Raw genomic sequence first — 14,623 nt, 5'->3', positions numbered from 1 at the left:
GCTGGGATCCTCTTCCACTCTCCCATAATGACATCACAGAGCTGCTGGACCGCTTCTCCACCTTCCACTTGAGGATGCCCCACAGGTGCATGATAGGTTCAGGTCTGGAGACATACTTGGCCACTTCATCACCTTCATCTTCAGCTTCCTCAGCAAGGTAGTTGTCATCTTAGTGGTGTGTTTGGGGTCGTTATCATGTTGGAAAACCGCTGTTCGGCTCAATTTCTTAAGGGAGGGCATCATGTTCTGCTTCAGAATGTCACAATACATGTTGGAATCCATGTTTCCTTCAATGAACCGCAGCTACCACCACTTGACTGTAGGCAAGACACAATTTTCTTGGTTCTCCTCACCAGGGCGTCGCCACATATGCTGGACACCAATTATCAATTAAGTTTATCCTAGACTTTTCAGACCACAGGACATGGTTCCAGTAATTCATGCTCTTAGACAAGTTGTCTTCAGCAAACTGTTTGTGGGCTTCCTTCTGGGAGGATGGCCATGCAAACCGACTTGTTGCAGTTTGCGGCGTACGGTCTGAGCACTGACGAGCAGACCTTCAGCTTCTGCAACCTCTAAAGTAATGCTGGCAGCTCTCATGCGCCTGTTTTTTGAAGCCACCTTTTGCACCTGATGCACAGCGTGAGGACTCGACCTCTTTGATCGACCCTTGTGAGGCCTGTTCCGAGTGGAACCCATCTTGGAAAACCTCTGTATGACCCTGGCCACTGTACTGTAACTCAGTTTCAGGGACTTCTTTGCCATGAGATGCCATGTTGAACATCCAGTGGTCAGAATGAGAGAACTGGACCAAATTTAAACTGCTCTAATACAAGACACATAAATTTGTATGGTCCTGTCAAGCAGACAAAATCATGAACATGATGAGAAAGACATGTGGCTTTGCATGGTTACACGATGTACAGCTGTTATCAGTTCGGGTGTACTCACTTTGTTGCTAGCTATTTTGTCAATAATGACTGTATGTTGAGTTTTTTTTAAAGGACAGTAAATCTGTACTGCTATACAAGCTGCACATTGACTACTCTAAAATATTTTAACGTTTCATTTTTGTAGTATTGTTCCTTGAGAAGATCTACTAAAATAATTGCTGAAAGGTATTCACATTTGTGAGATGCTGTATTTGTATTCTGAATGCAATCTGTGAACTACTGATATTATTTATTGCAAATTGAAAAAATAAAGGAAAAGCCAAAAAAGGATTGAAAGAATATGTTTCTTATTATAAGTCTTAAGAAACCTCTGTGCTCGCACTGTATACATTAGCTTTTGCATATACCTAGCTGATGCTGAAAGATTATCAGGGTGGAAGTTTAGTCTGAAATGAATGAGGCAAGGACTGATAACTGACAAACAGAACAATTGTACAAAGGCCAAAGCTGGACCATGCTTTGGTAAAGGCATGTGTCTTGGAAAGATATTTGGAAGGCTTAAGCGCCTGTGGTAAACCATTGAGAAGCCACAAAAAATTCTTCCATGCAGCTTGCTTTTTTTCTTTTTCTTTTTTTTTGTTGTTAGAATTGAAGCATGGCTGAAGAGAGTACAAGTATAAATTGTAGACACATTGCTTCACTCAAGGTTAACAATGCTATTTGCCTTCTTTGCTTGCAGCTGTCCTTTAAGTCATGTCACAGGTGCCTATATATATATGTTCTGCTTTTTGCTTGCATAGAGCTGCCATTTAAGGAAAAAACACTCTAAATTATTTATATTTATACAACTTCAAAAATTAGGGATGCTGTGTAAAATGTAAATTAAATCAAAATGTGAGGATTTGCCAAACTCATAAAGCTATATTTTATTCAGAATAGAATATAGAAAATATATCAAATGATTAAACTGAGAAAATGTACCATGTTAAGGAAAAATAAGATTTTTGTAATTTTTTTATTTTATCCGATAACCGCAAACATGTTTACAAAAATATGGGCACGTTTATCACTAGGTAGAATACCCTCTTCTTTTAACAACAGCCCATATACCTCTGGGAACTGCATAGACCAATTGCTGGAGTTTTGGTAAATAAGTGTTTTCCCATTTGTTTTTGATACAGGAAAGGTGCTCAACAGTCCTCTGTCTTCTTTTTCCTATTTTATGTTTCATGATGCACCAAATGTGTTAAATTGATGAACAGACTGCAGTAGACTCATTTACTATGGAGCCATGCTGTATTAGTTGCAGCATGTAGTTTAACGTTGTCTTGCTGAAATATGCAAGGCCTTGAATGAAAAAGATGCCATCTGGATGGAAGAATATGTTGCTCATAAAAGCCTGTATATACCTTTAAGAATTTATGGAACCTTTCCAAATGTGGAAGCTGCCCATTCCATTGGCAATTATGCATCCCCATACTATCAAATATGTGGCTTTTGAACTTGTGATGATCACTGATGATCCCTCTCCTCTTTATTATGGAGGATATGGCATACACACTTCCCCGTGGGCTCACCACCTGCAGGAGGGACCGTAAGGGACGGTGCTGTGAGGATTGGGCAGCAGTCGAAGGCGGGGGCCTGCTTAGACTGCTGCCCCCGCGACCCGAATTACGGATGAGCGGGAGAAAATGAATGAATGAATGAATGAATGAATGGCATACACAGTTTCCAAAAAGAATTTTGATTTGTTTGACCATAGAATAGTATTTCACTTTGCCTCAGGACATTTTAAATGAGCTTTGGCCCAGAGAAGATGGCAGTGTTTTAGGGTCATGTTTACATGTGGTTGCTTTTTTGCATGCTAAAGCTTTAACTTGCATTTGTAGATGGCACAGTGAGTTTGTTGACAAACAATGATTTCTGGACGTGTTCCTGGCCCTATGCAGGGATTAGCATTACAGAATCATGCCAGTTTTTAATGCAGTGGTGCCTGATGGCCCGAAGGTCATCCAATATTGATTTTCCTGACCATTTCTCCCATCCAATTCTCCCATCTTCTCATCTAGAAACAGAGCAGTTTCAAAGCTTTCATGCCAATACTGACATTGAGGGTATCATGCTTGTCATGTCATATATCTCTAACCAGGCAAAAAAAAAAAGCTGTGCACAATGGTGTTGTACAAACCCGATTAAAAAGAAGTTGGGACATTTTGGATTTCATGAGAGCTACACATTCCAAACAAGTTGGGACAGGTATCAATAAGAGACCAGAAAAGTTAAATGTACATATAAGGAACAGCTGGAGGACCTTATTTGCAACTTATTAGGGCAGAGGATCACCAATTCCCCCAATGATGCGGCGAATAATAGTGGAGCAAAATCAGAAAGGAGTTTCTCAGAGATAAATTGCAAAGAGTTTGAAGTTATCATCATCTACAGTGCATAATATCATCCAAAGATTGAGAGAATCTGGAACAATCTCTGTGTGTAAGGGTCAAGGCCGGAAAACCATACTGGATGCCCGTGATCTTTGGGCCCTTAGACGGCACTGCATCACATACAGGAATGCTACTGTAATGGAAATCACAACATGGGCTCAGGAATACTTTCAGAAAACATTGTCAGTGAACACAATCCACCGTGCCATTCGCCTTCGCCGGCTAAAACTCTATAGGTCAAAAAAGAAGCCATATATAAACATGATCCAGAAGCGCAGGTGTTTTCTCTGGGCCAAGGCTCATTTAAAATGGGCTGTGACAAAGTGGAAAACTGTTCTGTGGTTAGATTAATCAAAATATGAAGTTATTTTTGGAAAACTGGGACGCCATGTCATCCAGACTAAAGAGGATAAGGACAACCCAAGTTGTTATCAGCGCTCAGTTCAGAAGCATGCATCTCTGATGGTATGGGGTTGCGTGAGTGTGTGTGGCATGGGCAGCTTACACATCTGGAAAGGCACCATTAATGCTGAAAGGTATATCCAAGTTCTAAAACAACATGTGCTTCCATCCAGACGTCGTCTTTTTCAGGGAAGACCTTGCAGTTTCCAACATGACAATGCCAGACCACATACTGCATCAATAACATCATCATGGCTGCGTAGAAGAAGGATCCAGAAGAAGGATTTCACCCATAGAAAACATATGCTGCATCATAAAGAGGAAGATGCGACAAAGCAGAGCTAAAAGAAGGTTGAGCAACTAGAAGCCTGTATTAGACAAGAATGGGACAACATTCCTATTCCTAAACTTGAGCAACTTGTCTCCTCGGTCCCCAGACGTTTGCAGACTGTTATAAAAAGAAGAGGGGACGCCACACAGTGGTAAACATGGCCTTGGCCCAACTTTTTTGAGATGTGTTGATGCCATGAAATTAAAAATCAACTGAAATTTTCCTTCAAATGGTACATTTTCTTAGTTCAAATATTTGATATGTCATCTATGTTGTATTCTGAATAAAATATTGAAATTTGAAACTTCCACATCATTGCATTCTGTTTTTATTCACAATTTGTACAGTGTCCCAAACTTTATGGAATCGGGTTTGTATATCTACATTGCATTCTGGGTCGTCCACTGATTATCTACACCACATCTACATTCGATTTCTCATTGAAATGAGAACATTTTGCATGTAAAAAAAATGCAGAGTGAGAAAATAACTTTTAGTGTTCTTTTTTTTCCCCCTTATAGGCTACATTTAAAATATTGATCAATACGTAATCATTGCAGTAAATGCACCCAGAAAGCAACAGAAAGGAGAAGGTGACCTAAATTGTACATTTTATGTATTTTTATGAGTCTGGCTCATATTATTCCACTTATGTCTACTGTTTTACAATTGATGCGTTTTGTTTTATATCATCTGTCCATTTATGTTCTTTTTAATGCACTATATTCTATTTCTTTGAAATATAGTAATACAGTATTGCTACGTAGCATAAAGACACAACTTTACTAATAACAATAAAGCTGAACGTAATATTTAATGCAATGTTTCATTACTACCGCAAACCATGATTTAAAAATGAGTAAAAATGTATATCCACACATGCCTCTTTTACGCTTGTTGTTTAGCAGAAACAAACAGTTTAAAAAACTGGTGCTTGTGTCTAGTGCACTGGTGCCATGACCCTCTATTAGGCCCTTGTTATGTAAGTTTGTGTGTCTGTCTCAAACGAAAGAATGCAACAAATGAGTCAGAGCTTCCTTCCATATGTAGCTTTACTTTAGCAAGAACCTTTCCATAAAATCACTCACGTAAACATCAAGTGAAGGAAAACAGAAGGCCTGGAGGCTAACACGAGGAGCAGGATAAAGTCTGCTGAAAAAGTCTGTGCAGTTGTTTACAAGTCATTACTTAGTGACCCGAAAGTATCTGTAATATGTCTGGGAAAATGATAGAAAAAAAAAAAGGAAAATTGCCGGCGCACCAGTCTAGTTTTCAGAATGCATTGGCAGATTTAGTTGGCCAATAAAGCCGTGGAGGAGGTTGCTGTTTTCAAAAAGGCTGTGCATAGTAAATTCCTTTTGGGTATTATTTTAAATATGCTAATTTGGGCTAATTTGTGGGGATTATACTGAAGAATGCCCAGAGTGCAATCTTATTTGCATTTATACAGAAAAACAACCATTTCATTACCTTCAGAAAACTGCACAAAACTGTTACCTAAGCAAACTATCCATGGAAAATGTAATCACTGTACTGCTACAGAACATCAATACACAATAATAATCCATGCATGCCATCCTTTCACACTATAGTATTTTATTCCTATATTTTCACAGGAAGTATTGAAATATGCAGTGCCTTCCAGAATTATTAGCACCCTTCATAAAATTGATAACAATTTCAATCGAGTTCAAGTCTGGGCTCTGGCTGGGCCACATAAGGACATTCACATTGTCTCATAGCCAGTCCTCTTTTTATCTTGGCTGTGTGCTGGAAGATGAATTGTCACACCAATCTGAGTTACAGAGCCCTCTGGAGCCATCAAGGATGTCTCTGTACATTGCTGCATTCATCTTTCCCTCGATCCTGACTAGTCTCCCAGTTCCTGCTGCTGAAAAACATCCCCACAGCATGATTCTGCCACCACCATGCTTCACTGTAGGGATGATATTGGCCATTCGATGAGCGGTGCCTGGTTTTCTTCAGACATGACGCTTGCCATTCAGGCCAAAGAGTTCAATCTTTGTTTCTAATAGTCTGAAAGTCTGTCAGATGCCTTTTGGCAAACTCCAGGCCTGCTGTCATGTGCCTTTTACTGAGGAGTGGCTTCTGTCTGGCCACTCTACTATACAGGCCTGATTGATGGAATGCTGCAGAGATGGTTGCTCTTCTGAAAGGTTCTTCTATCTCCACAGAGAACCGCTGGCTCCCCTGATCGTTTAGTTTGGCCTGCTGGCTCGCTCTCGATACAATCCTGTCTTGGACATCTACAGACAATTCTTTGGACTTTATGGCTTGGTTTGTGCTCTGACATGCACTGTTAACTGTGGGACCTTCTATAGACAGGTGTGTGTGTTTCCAAACCATGTCCAATCAACTGAATTTACAACAGGTGGACTCCAATAAGGATGTAGAAACATCTCAAGGATGATCAGTGGAAACAGGATGCACCTGAGCCAAATTTTGAGTGTCATGGCAAAGGCTGTGAATATTTATGTTCATGTCAATTTTTTAGTTTTTTATTTTTAAGAAATTTGCTAACATTTCAAACAAAACTCATGATTTTAAGTAATTTTGGCATAAGGCTGTAACGTAACAAAAAGCGCTGTATTGTTCTACTATAGAGGTCATACACAAATGTCGTGTTGCTGTAATTGAGTAGTTTTTTTGTATACTTCTACTTTTTAAAGTAGTTTTTAAAATCTGTAATTTAACTTTTACTTAAGTATGTTTTGTTTGAAGTATTGTACTTAACTACATTAAGTACAACGTAAGCCTATTTGTTACTCAGTAAAGGAAAATAAATAAATAAAAATAAATGCAAGAGGCAAAACCCAGAAACTACTGTACTGATTGATTGAAGAAACACACTAAACTCACAAGAAATAAAGATAGAGATGGACAAGACAGATGCCAGTGCTGAAGACCCAGCTAAAAGCTGAAAGTTGTTCAATCCGTGTGCTCATTGTCGAAATTCTGTATCTGCATTTCTTATTTCTCTTATTATAAATGACATTATAACCAATTGTTAGACTCAAGTCATGGATTTTTAATTTTTTTATTAAATTATTGGTTTTTGTTATTGCACTTAAAACTGTAAAGATGTTCATTTAAATAAAATCAAACACCTTTTTAAACACCTTTGTTCCTTTTGTACTACACTAGAATACCCCATCCCATTCCCCACTGTTACAAAAGTAAATAAAAGTAAATGTTCATTTGACTCTGAGTAACTTTTAAATTAGCTTCTTTTTACTTTTACTTGAGTCGATTTTTAAGACAGTAACTTTATTCGTACTTAATAAAAATTCAATTGAATTAACAGTACTTTTACTAATAAGTAATAGTTTATTACTCTTTATGCCTCTGTATGCTTGTGCATGTGCACCGCTGGCATTAAAACCACAGATTTTTAGTAAATTCAGAGACTGAGATGGTACTTGCAAATTGGTTGTTTTTTATTTGGTGGATCCTTGGCTCATTATCTCATTTAAATCTATGCAATTGGGCAAGCTTAAAACTCCAGGCAGAAGCAACCAAGTTGAATGATTCAGATTTTACAAGTACTTTTCCTTCAGTTAAGTCTTCTTTTGATATTGGGCTGATCTGGCCACAACAGCAAGGTCTCCTTCCTTCCAACATTTGTAAACAACTTGGTTATGACAGCACTTAATTACGAAACATCACACCCACAACACATGATTCTCGCTCTCTTCACAGTCTTTATATGTTTATGTATATTTAAAATGTTTTTTCTCATGATTGCAAATGTAAATTGGGATTTACATAGACACAACCACATATTTATACCTCAGGGAAACATTGCTTAAGCAAGCAACATTGTAAGCTGGAAAAACATTGTTGGAATGGCAGTGTGTTTGCATTTATTAGCAATATTTCTTGGGATTATCCACATTTTTTGGCACATAATGTAAATCTGAGATAAAATTTTAATTTTTACAGTTATAATGAGAATAAAAGAAATAGTTATTATGTGAATTTCGTTTAAGAATATTAAACATTTTTTTCACTACGAAAATGTATAAAATAAACTTTACACATAATAATTACAATTTATCACCCAAACAATAATTATACATCATTTTTGTTAACTTTTGTTAAATGATAAGAGAGTGCTGTACCAAAACACCAGTGTACGTGATAAGTAAAATAAATAAAAAAAAACCCCACTAAATGATCAGTTTACTAGCTACACATTGAACTATTGCCAATTCTATTATATTGGTATTGGACTCTTCTCAGCACATTTTTGAAAAACAGCTAGCTAGATTTAAGATAGTTTAAGCAGTTTCTAAAGAACTGTAAGATAGCAACAAGCATGATGAACATTTAATTCCCACCCACACTCAATTATTATATACAGCTGCACAGCAAAGGAGATTGTCCTCAGTTTGCCTTTCCTGCCTAAATAAAAAAGTTAATAAAATACAATAAATTTAAATGCCCAATTAGGATTTGCTGCAGTTGGCAGGAAGATTTGAGTACAGCAAAAACAGATGCTCTGTAATAACTGTGCATCCAGTAAAACATGCAATGAGTACATTTACGATGTTAGTAAAACTCAGAGGTCTTCATGGGCTTCAGACTTTCAGCAGCGGTACAACATTAGAACAATCATCTGGCGCAGTATTACAATAGAATCTATTTATTGAGCGAATGTGTTTATTCTTTCGTTGAAAGAGCTGAGAAGTTATGGGTTAAAGATCTTGCTTTTGGCCACTTTCTGTACCACTAACCACTGAGTTACAAATTCACTTTCTGTAAGGTCCAGCATGTATGTCGAATACTGTATTTAAGTTTAATTCCCTGTATGCTCGTGCTTAACATTATTTTAACACATTTACTACTGTATGAATCTACAGCATACCATAATTGGAGTGTAATGATTTATAATTTCTCTTTGAGTTGATTCCTAGCAAAGTTTCACGAAAGAGTCACCAAATGTGGGACAAGTAGTAATTTTGTGTGGGACAGTGTGGGACATATTAAGGAGAGATCTACTGTACTGGTTTGAACTATAGACCATCAATCTAAATGAAAATAGAAACCAGTATACTCTGTCCAAGTTTATTTATATTTGTCAAAAAGTGCATTTAAATTAAAACTTTTTAAATAAAACATTATGTAAATCGTCTCCCCCCCCAAATTAAATCTATGCCCAATTTAAGTAAAAGTATAAGCAACCTTTTGAAGACAGGCTTAAATACCTTCTTTACAGCTACTATTCATGAATGACAGATTTGGTCAACATCGTCCATCGTTGGAAGTGGCGTATTAAAAGGTCGCGAGTTCAGTCTTGGTCCCTAACCCTCGCGAGCTCCGAGGTTCCACTGTATATCCATCTGTATATTTTATTCATAGTACATATATATCTATCTTAGTACATATAGTCCTATAATACCATTCTATTTTAACTTATGGAAATCATGTAACACTGTATATCCTGCACTTGCTGTTATTGCACTCTGGTTAGACCCAAACTGCATTTCGTTGCCTTGTACTTGTACATGAGTAATGGCAATAAAGTTGAATCTAATCTAATCTACTTGCACTATAACTTTTTTTTATTATATCCAGTTATTTTCACAGAATCACTGCACATGATATTAACGTCAGAACACCCAAATGAATAATGAATAAATTTTAATCAGAATTGTCTTTGCAAGGCTTCTCCTATTCAGGTTATATGGGGAAAAAAACAGGTATTTGGAAACTGATGTTAATAGTGAAATCCACATGCTTTAATACTGCTTGGATGCTAAAAATCTCCAGGGCCTGTATAATTTTAGACATGCTTCTGTAGAAGAAAACAAAGCTGTTTTTGCTCAAAGGCCAAAAAAAAAAAAAAGAAACAGCAGCCAGTTCATTAAGTTCAGCATCATTCATATAAAACCCAGCTCTTTAATACAGAAACTGCTTATTAAATGAGTTTGTTCGGTATGCTGAGGCAAACCACGGTGTGCTCAAACTGATTGCACTTTGCCCGTTTTACATAACAGATTATATTAAAGGGATAACACGATGTGACATAAATAAGAGACTTATCCAAAACCTCAGCATATCAACCCAAATGGGATCTTGGGACGTTTGTTCATTATGTGGAGCCTGAAGAGGATAAACCACAAGCCATAGTAATTTTTGGAAATCGTGGCTAGAAACATGAGAACAACAAAACAGTAAATCTGCAAACCTGACCTACGAGATCTTGGAAGAGTAAAAATATCAAGATAACAGCAACTGGGTATATAATTAGCACATATGTATTAAAAGTTCAAAGCATAATGTGTAGCCAGAATATATATATATATATATATATATATATATATATATATATATATATATATATATATATATATATATATATATATATATATATATATTTATATATATATATTTTTATTTTTTTTATTTTTTTTTTTATTCGGATGGCAAATGGATGCAATTACAGCACATTATTGCTGTGATTAATATTTTACAGGAACAGTAAAGGACTGCTGGCGCTTGTGCCTTAACATTTCAACAAACCTCTCCTTTAGCAGCTCAACTCTCGGCTCCTTACTTCCTGTGTAGTTTAATAATAAGTGATGCTCAAAAGCAGAAGTAAGGAAACCCGGCAGCAATGCAGAAGCCTGGTTATCTGGGCTCATTGTTTTTGCATCTGTTTAGGCTCTTCAGCATTAATAAATCATTTTACCTCAGTTACATACATCTACCTGTTTGGCAAACCATGGGTTTTTAGATGATTACAGAACATGGAAGGTGCCTTTTATAAATATTTACCCCCTTTAAGATGTCCTCCAGGGTTACAACCTAAATTGAAATGGATATATTTGAATTATCTTCCCGTGGGCTCACCACCTGCAGGAGGGGCCGTAAGGGATGGTGCTGTGAGGATTGGGCAGCAGTCGAAGGCGGGGGCCTGCTTAGACTGCTGCCCCCGCGACCCGAATTACGGATAAGCGGGAGAAAATGAAATTAAAAAATGAAATATTTGAATTATACATCATGATTGAACACAAACCCTTAATTTTAAAAATGTTTTCAAATAAGGAACATAATGTTCAACGTTTGAGATACTTATGTATAACCAAACCCTGATTCACACTATTCTAGAACATCTAGTCCTGGACGTGTTTTGACAGGTCCTAATAATGTTCATGATGTTGTTGCCTATTGAATTATGTTACAGCAATCCGAATAACAGGTTCTTAAAATCGTGTGACAATGCATGAAGATCACTCCGTTACTGATGGGAACAGGTTGCACAGAATTTATTAATTGTGCTTCCCAGCAACAAAGGCAAATACCAGTGCAAAAACAATTTTCATTTTATGTTTGTAAATTATAAATAATTCAGAGAGTTCACAGCACTTCACTTTTGCCACATTTTGTTATGTTACAGCCTTGGACCAAAATGGATTCAATTAATTATTTTCCTAAAAATTCTACAAACAATACCCCATAATTAACATGTAAAAGAAGGGAGTGTAAAAAAAGTGTAAAAGAAGTGAGTATAAAATTTTTACAAATTTATAAAAAATAAAAAAAACGGAACAAATCACAGCCTTTGGTCAATACTTTGTGGAAGCACCTTTGGCACCAATTATATATATATAAATATATATTTCCAGCCGAGGTCATGGATCATGTTCATTCAAGATTAAGGTTGTACAAAATTCCATGTTGTGAAAATCCTAATTGTTTAAGTTCATAAATAAAAGAAAACCTCACAGCTTGTCATGTCTAATTCTTAATACTGAAGATATTTTCCTTGTAAGAAAACACTTGTTCATATTGGAATGCAATCACGAGAAGCACCGCTATTCAAAGCCCCTTTGTATTATTATTATTGTACTGCCTGCCCAGTCATGTTTTATACCTTTTATATTATCTTGTACAATAGACTACAACAATTTATCTTTTGGGAAAGTGTACAGCATTAAAGCAATATGTATCATATATTGTAATGGTTTAACTATATCAATATATGGTAAGTACTTTAATCAGGATAGGTCCTGGATAAACTGCAAAGCAGGATAAAGTGGTGAAAGTATTGTGTATGTAATATACATGTCTGTTGTCGAAGCTCTTGAAGCATATATTGTAAAAAACACTGCACTTGATGCATTTATTGATAGATGCAACTTTAATTTATGAACTATATATCTATATATATATATATACACAGTGAGGAAAATAAGTATTTGAACACCCTGCTTTTTTGCAAGTTCTCCCACTTAGAAATCATGGAGGGGTCTGAAATTGTCATCGTAGGTGCATGTCCACTGTGAGAAATCCAGAAATCACAATATATGATTTTTAAACTATTTATTTGTATGATACAGCTGCAAATAAGTATTTGAACACCTGTCTATCAGCTAGAATTCTGACCCTCAAAGACCTGTTAGTCTGCCTTTAAAATGTCCACCTCCACTACATTTATTATTCTAAATTAGATGCACCTGTTTGAGGTCGTTAGCTGCACAAAGACACCTGTCCACCCCATACAATCAGTAAGAATCCAACTACTAACATGGCCAAGACCAAAGAGCTGTCCAAAGACACTAGAGACAAAATTGCACACCTCCACAAGGCTGGAAAGGGCTACGGGGAAATTGCCAAGCAGCTTGGTGAAAAAAAGGTCCACTGTTGGAGCAATCATTAGAAAATGGAAGAAGCTAAACATGACTGTCAATCTCTTTCGGACTGGTGCTCCATGCAAGATCTCACCTCGTGGGGTCTCAGTGATCCTAAGGAAGGTGAGAAATCAGCCCAGAACTACACGGGAGGAGCTGGTCAATGACCTGAAAAGAGCTGGGACCACCGTTTCCAAGGTTACTGTTGGTAATACACTAAGACGTCATGGTTTGAAATCATGCATGGCACGGAAGGTTCCCCTGCTTAACCCAGCACATGCCCATGCACGACTTAAGTTTGCCAATGACCATTTGGATGATCCAGAGGAGATATGGGAGAAAGTCATGTGGTCAGATGAGAACAAAATAGAACTTTTGGGTCATAATTCCACTAAACGTGTTTGGAGGAAGAAGATTGATGAGTACCATCCCAAGAACACCATCCCTACTGTGAAGCATGGGGGTGGTGGCATCATGCTTTGGGGGTGTTTTTCTGCACATGGGACAGGGCGACTGCACTGTATTAAGGAGAGGATGACCGGGGCCATGTATTGCAAGATTTTGGGGAACAACCTCCTTCCCTCAGTTAGAGCATTGAAGATGGGTCGAGGCTGGGTCTTCCAACATGACAATGACCCGAAGCACACAGCCAGGATAACCAAGGAGTGGCTCTGTAAGAAGCATATCAAGGTTCTGGCGTGGCCTAGCCAGTCTCCAGACCTAAACCCAATAGAGAATCTTTGGAGGGAGCTCAAACTCCGTGTTTCTTAGCGACAGGCCAGAAACCTCACTGATCTAGAGAAGATCTGTGTGGAGGAGTGGGCCAAAATCCCTCCTGCAGTGTGTGCAAACCTGGTGAAAAACTACAGGAAACGTTTGACCTCTGTAATTGCAAACAAAGGCTACTGTACCAAATATTAACATTGACTTTCTCAGGTGTTCAAATACTTATTTGCAGCTGTATCATACAAATAAATAGTTACAAAAATCATACATTGTGATTTCTGGATTTTTTATGTCTCTCACAGTGGACATGCACCTACGATGACAATTTCAGACCCCTCCATGATTTCTAAGTGGGAGAACTTGCAAAATAGCAGGGTGTTCAAATACTTATTTTCCTCACTGTATATATAGTGAGTAAACCCCTCACATTTCAGCAACCATTTTATTATATGTTCTCAAGGGACAATACTTTACAAATGAAAATGGGAACTACCTTAAAGTAGTCAATGTGCAATGTACTGTCCTCTAAAAATAACTCAACATACAGCCATGATTGTTTACATAACTGGCAACAAAAGTGAGTAAACCCTAAGTGAACATGTCAAAACTGTGTGCAAAGTGTCATTTTTTTGTGTGAGCACCATTGTTATATACCACTGCCTTTATCCTCTGCAGCATGGAATTCACCAGAGCTGCACAGGTTGTTGCTGGGACCCTCCTCTACTTCTCCATAATCACATCACGGAGCTGCTGGGTGTTAGACATATGGCGCTTCTCCACCTTCCGTTTGCAGGTGCTCCACAGTTGCTAAATAGGGTCCAGGTCTGGAGACATACTTGGCCACTCCATTACCTTCAGCTTACTCAGCAAGGCAGTTGTAATTATTAATGGCAGTGTGTTTGGGGTCATTATTATGTTTGAAAACTGCTGTTCGTTACAGTTTCTAAAGGGAGGGCATCATGTTCTGCTTCAGGATGTCACAGTACATGTTGGAATCCATGTTTCCCTCAATGAACCACAGCTCCTCAGTACCTGCAGAAGTCATGCAGCCACAGACAATAATGCAAAAATATATCCAAGTTTCATTTCTATAGTATTGTCCCTTGAGAGGATATACTAATGCATTTATTTATTTATTTTTGTATGCAACAAACTAGGTAGTTTACCTCTATG

The sequence above is a fragment of the Silurus aristotelis genome (genome assembly GCF_946808225.1).
Source record: "Silurus aristotelis genome assembly, chromosome: 28".
Lineage (NCBI taxonomy): Eukaryota > Metazoa > Chordata > Actinopteri > Siluriformes > Siluridae > Silurus > Silurus aristotelis.
Note: the sequence above shows the minus strand (reverse complement) of the source record.